Raw genomic sequence first — 16,699 nt, 5'->3', positions numbered from 1 at the left:
ATACAAGATAGAAGATTTCGTCCCTTGTCCGTATGGGACTCTCCTTTGCATGGAAGGCAAGCTTGGCGGTTAGGATATGAAGATTCCTTTCTCTATAACCGACTCTGTGTAACCCTAGCCCCCTCCGGTGTCTATATAAACCAGAGGGTTTAGTCCATAGGACAAGAACAATCAGAATCATAGGCTAGCTTCTAGGGTTTAGCCTCTACGATCTTGTGGTAGATTAACTCTTGTAACACTCATATTATCAAGATCAATCAAGCAGGAAGTAGGGTATTACCTCCATCGAGAGGGCCTAAACCTGGGTAAACATTGTGTCCCTCGCCTCCTGTTACCATTAGCCTTAGACGCACAGTTCGGGACCCCCTACCCGAGATCCGCCGGTTTTGACACCGACATTGGTGCTTTCATTGAGAGTTCCACTGTGTCGTCACCGTAAGGCTTGATGGCTCCTTCAATCATCTACAACAACGCAGTCCAGGGTGAAGTTTTTCTCCTCGGACAGATCTTCATATTTGGCGACTTCGCACTGCGGGCCAACTCGCTTGGCCATCTGGAGCAGATCGACAACTACGCCCCTGGCCATCAGGTCAGATTTGGAAGCTTGAACTACACCGCTGATATCCGCGGAGACTTGATCTTCGACGGATTCGAGCCCATTACAGCCGCGCCCTACCGCCACGATGAATATGACCTAAATCTGCCATCGGACTGTGTGCAGGAGATAGCGCCTGTAATCGCTCCGGCCCTAGATCCAGAACAAAGCGCGCCATCCAAGGACAGGAAGCTCAACCTCGCCATGGAGGCCGCAGACTCAGCGGTGCTAGAGCCGAACACATATCTGACCTCCAACGAGGCCTGTGTCATCGGAACGTCGGATTCATCTTCGGACATAGGCTCCGAACCACGTGTATCCGTACCCATCGACCGGGCACCAATCTTAGAGTTCAGCTCCACGAACATCTTCCTACACTCACGCCTAGGTGAAGTATTAAACTCATTAAAATCTCTCTCCTTGTCAGGAGATTCTTGGCTGAACTATGTCCGGCTTGAGTGGGAAGCGGACGACGAAGAGCATCGTTACCCACCCACCACCCACTTGATAGCCATTGTCGATGATCTGACCGACATGCTTGATTTCGACTCTGAAGACATCGACGGTATGGACGACGATGCCGGAGAAGAACATGAACCACTGCCCACAGGGCGCTGGATAGCCACCTCCTCATACGACATATACATTGGTGGATACACCCAAAGAAGACAATGGCGATGACATGAAGGATCCGATTGAGGATAAACCTACTGAGAAGCAGCCAAAGCACCGACGTCAGCGGCACCGCTCTAAATCACGCCATGGTAAAAATAGTGATACCAGCACAAGAGAAAATAGCACTACGGACAATGTCGAAGACAACGAAGACCCCGCCAAGCCAAGTTTCGAACAGGCTGAACAGGAAGACAGGCGAGCCAGCCCTGATGAATAGGCCGCGAACAAAGACTAGGAGGACAACAATTACATGCCTCTCTCCGAGGATGAGGTGAGCCTGGCAACGAAGAATTTATCGTGCCAGAGGATCCCGTCAAGCAGGAGCGTTTTAAGCGTCGGCTTATAGCCACGGCAAAGAGCCTGAAGAAGAAGCAGCAACAGCTTCAAGCTGATCAAGATCTGCTCACCGATAGATGGACTGAGGTCCTGGCAGCCGAGGAATACGGACTCGAACGCCCAACCAAAAGTTACCCAAAGCGTAAATTGCTACCTCAATTCGATGACGAGGCACTGGAGCTAGCACTACAAGCGCATAATGCGGCTGACCGACCACCGCGTGGCCAAGATAAAGCGGCAATCCAGCCCGAACACCAGCCGGCACCATGTCGCCGAACAAATAGAAACACAACAGCTCGGGGATACACACATGACCTGCGGTACGACTTGGAGAACAAAGCAGGCTAGACCAGATCGATCTATGGATCGCGGGGATCCGCCCCAATGCGCAACGACGACCACCACGCCGGATATAACAAATACACACCTATCCGGGCCGAATACCGCAGACCGGCTCCATTCAAGTTGCGTCGTGATATAGCTCGACATAGAGGCGCCACACAAACTACAAGAAATATGGTCAATAGTGACCCGCCATTTTGGTCAATGAATCGTCGTTGTTTTCAACATATGACCTTATTTTGACCAAACTGAGAAGGTCAACAGTTGGCCGTCAAGAACGAACAGACGTGCCCTTTTCTAACTTTTGGTCATAGTTTTTAAGACCAAAAATATTAGGTCATAGATTTTACTGACAAATTTTTTGGTCATTACCTGTTTGCCTCATCCACGTAGGATCTGATGTGGCATCATCCACGTGGCCACCAGATCTGACATGGCATTGGTAGTGATATATAAAATCGTCATAATTCCTGGCAAGCCAAGCCCAATAAGGCCGGCCCATAAACTTTATGCACAGTTATTTTACTGGGCCAAAGCCCATGTCCGATCCATTATGTATTATTAGGCCATTTAGCCTTTTTTAGCTCAAAAAAGGTCGTTTAGCATTTTTAGACTAGAAACTGTACTACAAGTAAAGTTAAGTGAAGAATACATCACATATTTAAATTAGACAGATAGCTTTTTTAATATCCCAGCACACACAAAATAAGATTACAGAGGCTAGACAACATAATACAGATTTATATTAGATAGATAGCTTTTTGAGTATCCCAGCACACACAAACTAAGATTACACAGCCCAGACAAATGGTATTACGAAAAACATAGCCTGTTGCACAACAACAGCATGGCTCCATTGACTTCCTCTTTAAGAATTCCAAGAAGTGTTTCGTCCTGCCATAGGGAGGGACAATACATTAGAAGCAAATTAAGCATAACATGAAATAAGAAAAATGCAGCAAGCTGAGAGTAGAATGCAGATAGTGTATATAAGGAAGTCACATGGATGCAAGCAGTGAACATTTTAGAGGACTTTATGTGGCTGTGTGGCCTAGCTTTTGTTTCTTCCATAAATCAGGTTAGAAATATTGAACACTAGTAAGTTAAAATTCATATTATATCATATTGTGTAAACTCTCCACCTCGAGACTCCAACATCAGAAGATCATACTAATTACTAAAGGCCAGTTCTTTTGCTGCCTTCTAGAAAAACTGGAATAGGTTGCCCCCTACCTAGCTTATTCTAGAAAATTATTTGCTTAGAAGCCTACTCCCTCCATCCCATAATATAAGAGTGTTTTTGACACTATATGGTTGGGCTTCTAAAATAAGCTGGGTAAGGGGCAACTTATTCTAGAAGCCCAAAAAACACCACAAGAACTAGCCCTAATGATATGTTCAAGCTTAAACTACAATAGATAGACCTTAATTAAATCTAAGCCTATAAAAAATTATATCGTGAACAGTTCATCAGATGATTTCCTTTACTGTTGTCACACATGAATTAAAGTGAAGTATACAGGTTATACAATCTTTAAGAAATTACTACTTATGAGATCTAGAAAGAATGAAGACAGGTGAAGTGTTCATACATGTGTCCACGAGAAAAAACAAATGTTAAAGACCGAAAGGGGTATTAGCAATACCGATTGCCAAGAAAAAACAAATTGATAGTGCGTAATATTATGATCTTCAATGCTTTTAAATAGAGAAAGAACAAGTTTATGTGCATTGATTCTCCCGCATCCAGCTGACTGTTGCATCAGAACAAAATGAAGAACATGTTGGAATCTTGCATACAACACATGAAGGGCTCATCTGATTACTTAACTTGTAGCATCAATAGGTGCAAGAAGCACATACACAAGGAGATTTAGCAAAAGCAGAATCTCCTCCTATTTTGGAGGATATCAATCAAAGGTGACCAAATGGAGAATTATCAGGTTGGACGAGTAGACACACATACGGTACTTGTCATGTCGACAAACCTCGTAGTCAATGTGCTCCTAGATCTGATTCACCCTCCCTACACACACAACCCCAGATCATTACTCGGTGACAAATAATACATGGTAAATAAAATATCCTGGTTTATCCTTATGAAACAATAGAACATTCTGCAATTTACAATAATTTGTTTCAGCCACATTTACATACATTATATATCCACATCCCCAGTATTTACATCACACATTTTCTTAAAAAGTGAGCGGTGTGCATCTAAACAAGATCATAGTGTGAAAGGGCAGCATGATAGAAGGTGAATACAGTGAAGCCTTGTATGGTTTCTCAAATATACTCACTAAATGTCTTGCAAGGTATGGATAAACTGAGATAGCTCAAGATTGTATGGTTTCAAAGTCAACATGGTTGAGCTAGATGACATGCTATCATACTCAAGAATTACTTACCATCATCCTGTCCATCCATAACATTGTGTAGTTGTTCTCATGATCCTTCCTCCAGTCCACCGTCTCAAGTTACAGTGGTTGCGCCAGTTACCTACGAGACCAAGGAAAATTAGGGAGCGGTCCGAGAACTACCGAGCAGCCAGGGAAACCTAACATGTTGGTGTAGGGACCCTGTTCTCCTCGTCGGCCCTTCCCTTGTTGGCATTGAAAAGGAGCAGCATGGCGAGCTCGGTCTCCTCAGGCACGACCCCTCCAGCATCCGCGCACTGAAATATATTATTTGTAGTAGCATCAATGAGGGAAGCATACAGTTGTTTTGATACAGTAAAATATGCACCATTGAGGCAATGTGAACATTTGTTCATTGTACTAAACCAAAAAATTCCGACACTAACTTTCCATGGTAAAGTCAGGAAAAATATTAAACATCATATACTAGCTATGGACTGCATCCATAGATATACACCTAGAAACCATCTAGTATGACAGTTCAGATGATAAGGTTGACCAGGCTAACATGATAATAAAAATGGCACATCATAATGTCCCAGCAACAGGGAGCATATGGCATAGACACACCCAATTTTTAATCTTTGACAAGTTAACTACAGAATGCCTAAACCACACAAAAGAGCATTGAAATAACACATATATCTCACAAAAATATTCTTATATAAATATAGTTCTGGGTGTGCTCACCCGGAGCAGGAGCAGCACGGACGGCCTTGAGGTCCAGCGCGTCCATGGCCTGCCTAGCGTCAAGCGCCCTCGCGGAGACGCCGGCGGAGGAGGCTAGTGAAGCAGTGGCGGATGGGATCGACTGCCAGGGTGTGGAACGACGAACACGGCCGGCCCCTCGTCCGAGGAGAGGACCGACCCCTCCCTGCAATGCGAGGTGGACGACGACCGTTAGAGGATGTCGTCGATGTCGTCCCCGTCCTGGTTGCCGGAGAGTCGTGGCCGGCATGGGGCAAACTGACCAAAACCCTAGGTCACGCGCCGCCGCGGTCCGACCAGCTCGATTGAGCGGCGTGCATTGAAGCATGCGCACGCCGACGAGCCGGCCAGCCGCGACGCCGTGGCTGCTGGGCGGCAGTGCATATGTTGCTGGTGAGGTTGGGCGGCGCGCTCAATAGGCTGCAGGTGGACAAAGGCGAGAGACTGGGACATGAGAGGGTGGCAGAAGGGAGAATGGCCGGGGCTAGGGTAGGAGGGACCACGGTGGAGGGACCTGCCGACGAGGGAGAGAGGGAGCCGACGTTGTCAATCTAGATCGGGGAGAGGGAGAGAAGGGGAGGCGGGGGAATGGAGGGGATATGAGTTAGGGTTTGGGCGATGAAAGGGGATCGATAAGAGGACGAGGGGGAGGCGATGCGGTGGGCTGCGGGTGGGGTTTGGTGGCCGGCTGTGGCTGGCCTTGGGCCGGCCCAGTTCGCGTGCATCCTTTTTTTGTTAAAAAGATTTTCTTATTTTGTTTCTTATAATATTTTCCAAAAGATCTTTTCAAAAATAGATTAGAACAACTTTACAACTAAGTTTGGAGGTGGTGATGGTTTATCCTTCATTAAACCAGAATCTTTGAAAATCAAAATCTAAGGGTTGAGATTAAACTAGGTACAACAACGAAAACATTCGAACGGAAAAAAACAGCATTAAATGACCAAATAACGAATGTGATGGCGAAATTAACGCCATTGTTTGTAAAAAAGATCTCATATTTTGGGTAAGTATGCGTCTTGTAATGGAAAATAATGTTGTTGAATGGAGTTTTATTTTCTTTGCACAAAAATTTAATTTCCCCTTTTCCAAGTGCAAAAAATGCATTTTTAAATAGCCTACAAAATATTTGTTGCAAAATATCACGACTCCATTAAAAAAATAACATACCATATTCTATGTCCAATTAAACAAATGGTTGTGTGTCAAAAGCTTTCGATCCAGCACTCATAGAAAAGAAAGATCTTCACCGATTTAGGAGGAATTGAGTCAAATTTGAAATATATAAATAAAATTAATATCAGGAGGTTCTATATATTTTTAGAATGAAAATGCAATGGACTAAGTTATCATGAAATAGTGCTCATTTGCTATATTTGAGTCATTAATTGCATTTATAAGCATTTAACAAGTATAATTCAGATTTGAACTATGATTACATGAAACAGTGAACACAAATGGTTTGAAAAATCGTATTTAGTGTCTTGAGTATATTTGTATGCCTCATACAATAAATGAATATAAATTTCAAAGATATATGTGGCAAGAGTCAACCAAGAATATGGAGTCATTATATGATGTAAATGAAGTCTCAATTATAGAAAATGTAAATGAAGTCAGAAAAATATGAAATTTTACATGGTGTCATTATATGACGTTAGTATGCCATGGTAAAAAACTAAGAATGTTTCACAATTTTTTTGATGCACACCCTTTAGAAATCGAACAACCTACGAGGAATGAGTGTGGTTTCGCAAGTGAATGCACCAAGTTTGAGACGAACTGGCATTCTCTTTTGTCAGTTGACCTTGAATTTTTTGTCCACACTTAACATACATCATAGGATTCTCCATGTTAAAATTTGGCACTTTTCAGAGCTCATTTGCTATATTTGAGTAATTAACTTCATTACTAGCCATTTAATTGATATAAATCATATTTGAACTACGAGTACATGAAATAGTACAGAAAAGTGATTTAAAAAATCATATTTAGGGTAATGGGTATATTTGTATGCCTCACGCAAGAAATGAATATAAATTTCAAATATCTATGTGGCAAGAATCAACCGCGAACATGGAGTTTACTACTATTTTAATTCAAAAAAATGTAAACGAAGTGTGAAAAATACAAAACTTGACATGGTTTAATGATATGACCTCAGTATATTGTGGTAAAAATTGGAGATGGTTTGACAAATTTTTTAATATACACTCTTTAGAAATCGAACCATGAGGAATAGTTGTGCTTTGGAGAGTGAATGCACCTAGTTGAAGGGGAAACAATATTTCCTTCATCTTTTAACCCATATTTTTTTCTACACTCAATATATACCACAGAAATCACCATGTGCAAATTTGCCACTTTTTTGGAATCATTTTCTATATTTTTGTCATTAACTACATTTACATGCATTTAATGGATATAATTCAATCTTGAACCATAAGTACATGAAAAAGTGCATATAAAATGATTTGAAAAACATATTTTGTCTCTTGAGTACATTTGTATGTCTTATACAAGAAATGAAAGGAAATTTCAAAGATTTATGTGGCAAGAGTCAACCACAAACATAGAATTTACTAATATTTTAATTATAGAAAATGTAAATGTGGTCTAAAAAATGAGAAAATTGGCATGGTGTTATGATATGACCTGAATATGGCATGCAAAAAGTTTGAGAATGTTTGACAATTTGTTTAATCTATTTAGCTAACTTGTTCTATATCTTTACCTACTACTCCTAATAAAAAGCAGCTATTGCTTCTGGTCGCCCGTTGTCACCGTTTTTGCAAAAAAAGCCCCTCTGTTTTTGAGTATTCAACCCGCAGTCCTATTTTAAGTGGGTATATGAGAGAACGATTCGTTTTTGCGAAAAAAACTGCATTTTTGTGTATTCGACCCGCGATCCTTTTTAGGGCCAAAGACGCGTGCGCCCGAGCCATGGAGGCGCTCGCCCCGACCCCGCCTTCCTCCGCTACCTTGCCGCGCCGGCTGGCCTCACCGGAGATCACCACCACCGTGACCAGGTCACGTCGCCGCACCTGCCTTCTCCTCCTCCCTCTCCTTCATCCTTCCCTCCCATCATTTTCTCTCCCTCTCATTGCAGCGCCGCCATGGCTGCCCCAAGGTTCGCCGGCAGCCGCGCCCACCTCCCTCCGGCCACAACTCCAGCGGGATCCGGCCGCCCCTGCCCGGATCCGCATCCTCCGCTCCGCCGCGCCCCGGATCTGGCCACCACCAAGCCTCCCACGCCGATCCGCCCGTCCGCCGGCCTCCCCCTGCTTGATCCGGGTGGACGGGTGAAGTTTCTGACTTGCCATTGGAGTTGACCTGAAGCTCCGTTGGGGAGGAGCATTGTCGCTGCTACAGATTAGGGAGGAGGGTCGAGGCAGCCACGAATTCCATCCTGCACTACTTCAACACCGGCCTATTCTTGCATGAATCTTCTGCCGTGAGGTATTTTCTTGTGCACTTGGATGCTTGTGCCAATATTTAAGGCTTTTCGTTGGTGAAATTGAGCACTAGCTGGTCAAACTATAAGTTTACTTCATGTTTCTTCCCTTGGTAATTTACACATATTTCCTGTATTTGATGATATGGTCCTAAATTTCGTTTGAAATTCAGTGGATGTGATTTGCAGCCCTCAAGCAAAAAAGTGACTGAGGATTCCAGCTATACAACGAAATTAATTTCAGCAATTTAAGTTTTCACTACACTTTTTGCAAACACTGGTTAAATTTCCTTTTGCTAAGAAGACCTCACATGCTTGAGGTTGAGGTTTATTTCCCGTCTTTGAAATTATGATATAAGGATTTTATGCTGCTATTTAAGTCAGCGCTACCTCCTCTTATTTTTTTTGTGTTTTTAACCTATATGAGTGCAGCTGCATAATTTGCCCCTGACATCACCATTATATATGCAGGATTTAATGCAGCAAGGGCCATTTGTTTGACAGAAATAGAGTTGTTACCGCAAGAGAGGTACAAATCAAGGACCGAGGAGGAATGCGTGTGGATTTGATCTAGATGATGTGATTGCTTTGTTATTTCATTTAATTAATAGAAAAATTGATGAGGCAATTGGAAGAATCAAGCAGCAATTTTACTACAGATCTGCGCCATTGATTTGGTCATCTTTGTCACTAGCAAGTTGCATAAGAAAGAGTGTGGCGTTGCAGAGGCGTGTACAATTGTGACTCCCACAGTTATAGAGCGGATCCAGGTGAAAGATGTAGGTGGTGTGCGGATTGAACTCTAGATCGGGAACCTGCAGTACTAGATGGACGATAACTATGCTTACAATTGTCGACCGGACACTTTGAGGTATGTGCCTGTCCCTCTTCCACCCATATCAACATGTAATATTGTAAGAAGCTAATTTAGTGTAGCAAGAACATCATATTTTAGAAGGGGAGCCTTGGCGCAGTGGTAAAGCTGCTGCCTTGTGACCATGAGGTCATGGGTTCAAGTCCTGGAAACAGCCTCTTACAGAAATGTAGGGAAAGGCTGCGTACTATAGACCCAAAGTGGTCGGACCCTTCCCTGGACCCTGCGCAAGCGGGAGCTACATGCACCAGGTTGCCCTTTTTTTTTTTTTTAAGAACATCATATTTTAGACACGGTCTGCAGATCGATGTACTTTGTCCGTCTTTCCTTCACCAAAGCATGCGTTGTGAGATCATGATTGCTACCAGGTACAACATTGCAATTTATTTTCCAGAATGTTCCTTGAACACACTCCCAAGTTCCCAACCATCAGCAATTATAGTCTCCTCAATTCAGATGTATAGGAATGCAACTTTTATCCGAGAATGTGCAACAAAAGCATGTTGTTTGTATCTGTTGACCATTGAAATCCCAAGACCAATGCATGGAGAAGTAGCCTGTGAACCCTAAGTTATTTCTGGAGAAATTAAACCACATATTTGACTACTTATTGATCTCCGAGCTCTATAATAATATTATCCTTAATCTGTTTTTTGTGAAGACAGAGGATGAGAAAGAAACAGTATCCAGGACCGTGTACTATACTAACATTGTAATTATGGGTCCGTGCCACCTATTTCTATTTTGAAGCAGTTCTTTTAGGAACAGAAGATTACACATGAAGTAATGGTATCCATGACTATGTACGATACTAACATTAGTAATTATGGGTCCATGCTAGGTATTTATATTCCGAAGTAATTCCTTCAGGAACAGATGATCACACAATATCTTTTGATAAATCTTTTTGCCTAGCTCTGATTTCTATTATCAGAAATAGATTGTCTGTACTTACAAGAAACATCTGTAAATAGCCGTTATTCGTTATTGTGCTCTTCCATGTCGCACCGCTGACGAGAGGGTGGAGGGTGTTAGTCGTCATCGCGGAGAAATAGAAGGGTAACCACCAAGCAGGAGAGAGGGAGGAAAGTTGTGCCCGTTCACTGGAAGCCAGGCAACCCGGCGCCATCGCCAAGGAGAGCGAGGAGGGGCTGGACTACGCCACCACAGAGGTGAGCTGCGAGGGGCTCCGGCGTCTCTGCATAGGAGGGGGAGAGAAGCCGCCACCGCACCACGTGATTCTGCTTGAAACTCCTCGGAGCTTGCACCAGGATCAAATGTGAGTCCACTACTCTTCATATTCAGGCTGCAACATTTTCTGAATTTTAAGTTTGGTTGAAGATGATCTTACTCGTACACTAGATCAACCGTACAAATTGCTCTAAATGTACTGCTTGACTGGTTATCTTTATTTTAATCATTTTCTTTGGCAGCTCTAATTTTTAATTTGGCTCATTGTCTTTCCCTGGTGTACAAATGCTTTCAATTTTTAGTTTGGCTCGTTGTCTGAGTCTCTTCAGAAATCTGAAGAAAACTATACTGTGGAAGGATAGCAATATTATTTGCTACTTCTCGGCAATTGTTTCTTTGCATAAAACTCTAGCTTTGTTTCTGCTCATGTTTATGCAATGCAAGTATACATGATAGCTTTTCTGCAATGTTGTTTTATTCAGTAAGTGTTCTTTTTCAGTGGCTGTTGTTTGTATTGTTAACTGACTAAAAAACTGATGTTTGTCTTTCTAATGGCTGAAAACGGCCAAGTCTAAATCATGGTTTTTGTTCAGATGTGCTGGCCTTTAGACGTTTGTACCCGTGGGTTGTTTTCACTTAGGCGAATGACAATTAATATCCGATCGAACTCAGTTGGAGGCCAAAGAGGTTCGGCTTTCAGACTGCCACCAATAACGCTCGAAGACACCGACGTGTAGACTATAAGTTTCCTCCTTCAGTCCTGATATATTGGTGCGAGACACCCTGCATTTACATGATATTGCTAGGAGCACGTGCAAATTACATAATTTGTCATACATGCTGCTTAAGTTGATCACCGTTATCCTGTTAATTGGACCTCAAGAATAGAGATGACACCTTACCATAGGCAGCTCTTGATTTTGTGCACGTGAATTCAATTCTGAAAGTTGATTCAAGTCTGTAGTGCTTGAAGTAGATTCATGGAAGCTACACTTCTGTTACTGCCTCCGTCTCGGTGAATAAGTCATTTGCGTAGTTCTAGGTTGACGATTTAACTATCTAAATATGTATTATATGTGATAAAAAATATATATTTAGAAACTACATCCTTGTAGAAATCTAGTGATATACTTTTCATAATATATAACACATATTTAATTGCTCAAATCGATGACCTAGAACTACGTGAATGACTTATTCACCTAGACGGAGGTAGTAGTATGTGAACAAAAAGCTTGTCTTATATGTGTGACTGGAGTTGCAAAATATGAATAAGGGAATGATCATAGATGCGAACACCTATAGTATGATTTATCTTGATAGAGGTGCAGTGGATTCGTAAGTAGTTTTAGTGTTTTTTGTGGGTAGCTCAAGTACTTAAGCTTATGCAATCATGAAAAATGAAACAAGGGACCAGACCTTAATTACCAGTACAATGATGCTTTCTCTGTTAAAATCTTGACACTATATTATCAATCTCAATAGCTTAATCGATTCTAAGCTCACTAGAAGTATTTGTTCAGAATTTGGCTCATCTATCGCATATGCTTATACCCGAACCCTCTATAACGTGGTATTCTTGTGCCAGATTTTTGCCATTCGGTAATAGTAATAATTCCATACTTCGATCTGGGAGTGATGGTTGTACCAGGATGCGTCTCATGTCTTACTTTGTGACAGCAGTTGGTCGCATTTCAGTGACAGTCAATTCAACCTTGAACAAGCATCTAAATAGCAGGTCTTCTTTGGTTGGAAGCACCACATCTCATCTGTGTTGCTGCAAAAGCTTTTCATTTTGGACCAAGCTTATGGGATATGCATTGCAGTATGTATTAGTTACCATGCTCAGTTTGTGCGACCGATTTAATTACTTCTCTTGCGTGGAGAAAAACACTTTAGTTGCTTCTTTTGTTTGTGTGAAGAAAGCCGTTGAGTCACTTCAAAAATGTCCTTTTCTCCTAGCATGTAAGATTATGTTATGTGGGCGGGCCGATTGATTTGCAGGTCAGTAAGGCTGTACATTATGTGGAGGGACTGAATGTGTATCCTGTTCAGTGCACTTCGATGAAAACTGGATTCAGAAAAGTAAAATATAGAGGCTGGAGAGTTTGGCGACCAGCTTGGTAGCACTTGTGTCGCATCTATCATCGAGCAGCACCCTTACTGCGACGTCCTACACGCGGTCCTGATGGCGCCGTTTACATAGCATAGACAGGGACGTGGTCGGCCTCGGCATGTTCTCCTATTGTGGCCAAGGACAGTGATAATGTAGAGAATTTCAGAATTGGGTTGCAGGGTGCAGGCATGATGCTCAGAACTGCTCTTTAGGGACTTGCAAAATGATCTTTCTTGTTACGCAACAAAACATTCTCATGCAGTACCGGAGGTCATGGAGGAAAAGAGCGTGTATGATCGTGATGAGGCCGAGCGTTTGGCTGCCGCTGTGCGGGACCACAAGAGCATCAGCGAGATCTGTGACCATATGCTGCTCCTTTCCTGCGAGAGGAATTCTCCGGCAGTTACGAGGACGACCAGAACACGTCCGCCTGGAAGCAGCGGAGAGCTGTATTTGAGGATTTTGTACTATATGTGTCCTTAACAGACTACTACTGATCACAAACTAAAAAGGAAATGGATTACTGGATCGGATGTGGAAGAGGAAAATTTCAGAGATTGGACGCCCAGATTAGTACACAGAAAAGTTGGACTACTTGATCGAGCATGTCTACATGTACTGAAACAGTAAACCGTACATGGTTATTTCTTTATAATGTTTGCAATGACTCGTTCGTCGTTATTTAAATTTTTGATTAGTCTGATGGTCCTTTATAATGTTTGTGCAATCTATAAGAATAATTCCATGTGCATATGTAATTTACCACCAAAATCAGTAACTAAGGGGAAAGACTACGTCCTACTTTCCGGGAAGCTTAATGATCAGGATCGGAACTTATCATCTGTGGGACAAGTGGTGGTGGAGGTAAAAGCCATGATCAGAACTTTGAGTGAGTTCACCTGGGTCCGAAGGACAGCAAATGGTGCTGCCCATTTGCTGGCACGCTTAGGAATAAGCAGTAGAGCATCAGTGGTGCTTTGGGACTTAGTTCCCCTGATTGTATTCTTAGCGTTGTATCAGATGAAATTCCTAATTTAGTTTAATAAAGTGGGGGTGTGAACTTCAAAAAAAGAAGTGTTTGTTTGGGACAAGCCCAAATAGTGTTCAATTTTTATGAAAACTTTAACTTTTATTATACCAAAATTAACCTAATTATTAATGTTTATTTAAATTAGATATAAAAATGATGCACAATGCCACATAAAGCAGATTGTGTCTTTTTTTTGACCGACGCAACGCACGGGCATTTGTACTAGTACATAACTAAAGGAAACAGTCTTAGACAATGATGTGTTTTGATTGGTCGAGAGGAGCCTCCCACGGATCATGCGTGACCACCGTTCATCTGTGTGAGATCCAACGGCCCACCACGCTCCGGCCCCGGCGTCCCAATCCCTACCTCTCTCTCCTTCTCGTCCCATTCCAGAGAGCCGCCGCCCCCTCTCTCCCCCACCCCAGCTGCTCTGTCCTCACCGGCGACCTCCTCCTCCGCCGCCGGCCACCAACCCCTCCCCTCACCATCTCTGCCTTCCCTTTGCCCCAGATCCACCAATCCATGGCACTGTCAGCGAATCCGAGAACAAGCCCGCCTCCTCCTTGTGATTGTTGCTCGAGCTGCTCTTAGACGGATCCACAGCGACCACACGGCAGATCTGCAGCGTCTTCGGCTGATCCACGGTGCCCTGAGCCCTACCCAGGTGATTTTCTGCGTCACCCCTTGGCCTCGGCGGTTCCACAAATCTCCGGCATCGTCTGCTCGCCATCCCCTCGATCTGACGTCATTCTGCTCCGATCTCTGAAACCCCACGCACACAGACCTGAACCCTCTCCCCTCCTTGCTCCCACCATGGTCAATTGGCCCTCGCGGCCGCCGTCATGAGGCAGGCCCACTTCGCCAGCTCCTGCTCGTCGGCCGGCCGGCGGCTCCGCGTGAGGGCGTCTCGCGTCTCGCTGGCTCCCCACGCGGCCTCGCCGCCGCATGTTTCATGGGGTGGGTGCTATGGACCCGAGCTTTCCATGCTCTGTAGATCAGTGGAGTCTCGAGTAGGATAGTATTGAGCTCCTCTGTGGTCGCGGGTAGCAATCTTCACAGATTCGTTCCACTTGTTGCGATTCGCCATACTTTTGTAGTCTGGATGTACTGATTTGGTTAGAAACTGGAGTTACTTTTTCTCATTCTTGTTTCCAAGCAGAGCAGGGATCTGGGGCGCCCATCAGGGGGCTAGTCTGGGCGAAGGCCGGTGGTTCGTTCAAGCAAGATCGCATTGCGGTGGACGCTCCAGCTTAATTAAATCGTCGTAGCTGCACATCCTCTACTGCTTCCTCGCCTGTACAGTCTTGGTCACCTATGCACGCACGCACCACCGAGCTGCAGATAAATGTAAGCAGGTATCCCCTTGTTGTCTGGTTAATTATCTAGAATTGTTCCTCTGATTAATACAGTCATATGGTCGCATGTAGTATTGTTGATGATATGAATGGCTCGGGTAGCAGTTGCATCTTGGTGGGTTTCAATTCATTTATAGCTTAGAGGTTTCATGATAGTCATGCATGCCACATACATATTCATCAGGATTCAGGACTGACACATCTGTGTGCGTTTCAGCAGACAGTCTCTATGATGCGATGTTTCTTCATGCTAGTAGCATAGTGCTCCGAAATTTTTATTCCTCACTGTTCGGTGAAAATTGTGTTTATCCTCTGTTACTTCTTGTAGGTAGTTGCAGCTCTCATGTGATGGGAATCAACTAGACAAGATACTCGCTTGTCTGAGCATTTGATTAATTAATGTAGCTTGTGAGCATTTTATGGATGTTTGCTGGTATAGTGCATGAAAAAATGGCATGTATGAAGCCAATGCTTTAGAAAGTTGCACTTTAGATGCTTCTACTGTTGTTCTTCATTTTGTTTCATAATGGACTTGTTCTTACTGCCACTGTCCATGGTGCAAGCAGCGACCCACAAAGCAGTACGGCGTTCCAGCAACTTCTTGGGAAGCTCACGGAACTGATAAGCCACTAACTTCTGTAGTGTTGAATGATTAAATCGCTACCTTTAACTTGAAAAAAAATATAGTCATGTACGTCTTTTGACCTTGTCACCCTATTCTCTTTGTTTTTCAGGATGAGATACAACAAGAAATCTTAGAAGGTTTGGTAGTTGATGTCGTGGATGAACAAGAGACAGATGAAGCTTGACGACGTAATTAGATGTGATTGCTAGTTGTATGTGTTGGTTGTCGTGTGGTGTGAGATAGTACATTTGCACTTGTGTATGTTGTATGAAAAAGCTTGAAACATGTTGATGTTATGTACCTGTTGGAAAAAAAAATCATATAGTGGATTTTGAATGTGTGATGTCTTGTGTTACGTTTCTTTGTGAAATAGTGATCGTAGTAAATTGATTACTGTCTAGCTGATTTTAGGACTAATTAACATGTTGTTAAGATCACACATTGCACACAGTTTTGTAGATTTTTTGTGTGATGGCATTCATATCATACACAGTTTTTTCTTTTTAGTCGTGTGCAATAACTTGCAGATTACACACAGATTTCATGAACTAACCGTGTGTGATGCTAATCCACACATGCAAGGTGATAGTTTAAAATTGTGTCATCAAAAGGGGTAAAACCGCTTGCATAGAATGTCTCTGCATGAGTGATAGTCAGTTGAGAATATATCCACAAACAATGTTATAGTCTCTGCACGAGTGATAGTCAGTTGAGAATATATCCACAAACAATATTATAGATTCTTATGACCATTTTCTGCAATGGAATTATGACTCTTTGACATAGATGGTCTTAAAATGCTGGGGTTTGGACCCTCCCGGACACTCCTTAACCATTTTGCAAATAAAGGTCATAGATTTATGACCAATTTGATCACGGTCAATAATTTTCGTCATAATCGTGCATATTTCTTGTAGTGACACCCTCTATGCTTCACCGATGAAGTAATGGAACATGAATTCCCAGAAGGGTTCA

General features: G+C 43.0%; 2 long non-coding RNA genes across 9 annotated transcripts; one reads left to right on the top strand and one right to left on the bottom strand.

The window, feature by feature from the left end:
* Positions 1-2,606: 2,606 nt before the first annotated feature.
* LOC123093192 (uncharacterized) lies at positions 2,607-5,695 on the bottom strand. Of its 2 annotated transcripts, XR_006445153.1 has the most exons (3): positions 5,059-5,692; positions 4,360-4,625; positions 2,607-3,974 (listed from the first exon to the last, which is right to left on the bottom strand). It is a non-coding gene; the product is annotated as an uncharacterized lncRNA (long non-coding RNA). The 2 variants fall into 2 exon arrangements; XR_006445152.1 differs by having other exon boundaries at positions 2,607-4,625; positions 5,059-5,695.
* Positions 5,696-7,970: 2,275 nt separating this feature from the next.
* Positions 7,971-16,067, top strand: LOC123093191 (uncharacterized). 7 transcript variants are annotated; one of them, XR_006445148.1, is made up of 4 exons: positions 7,971-8,535; positions 9,002-9,401; positions 9,708-10,683; positions 11,189-16,067. It is a non-coding gene; the product is annotated as an uncharacterized lncRNA (long non-coding RNA). The 7 variants fall into 7 exon arrangements; XR_006445151.1 differs by having other exon boundaries at positions 9,002-10,683; positions 11,189-14,408; positions 14,909-16,067; XR_006445146.1 differs by having other exon boundaries at positions 9,002-10,683; positions 11,189-14,408; positions 14,904-16,067.
* Positions 16,068-16,699: the final 632 nt, after the last annotated feature.

This window comes from Triticum aestivum, chromosome 4B, assembly GCF_018294505.1.
Source record: "Triticum aestivum cultivar Chinese Spring chromosome 4B, IWGSC CS RefSeq v2.1, whole genome shotgun sequence".
Lineage (NCBI taxonomy): Eukaryota > Viridiplantae > Streptophyta > Magnoliopsida > Poales > Poaceae > Triticum > Triticum aestivum.
The sequence above is the reverse complement of the archived record's forward strand: the minus strand, read 5'-3'. Positions and strand labels throughout refer to the sequence as shown.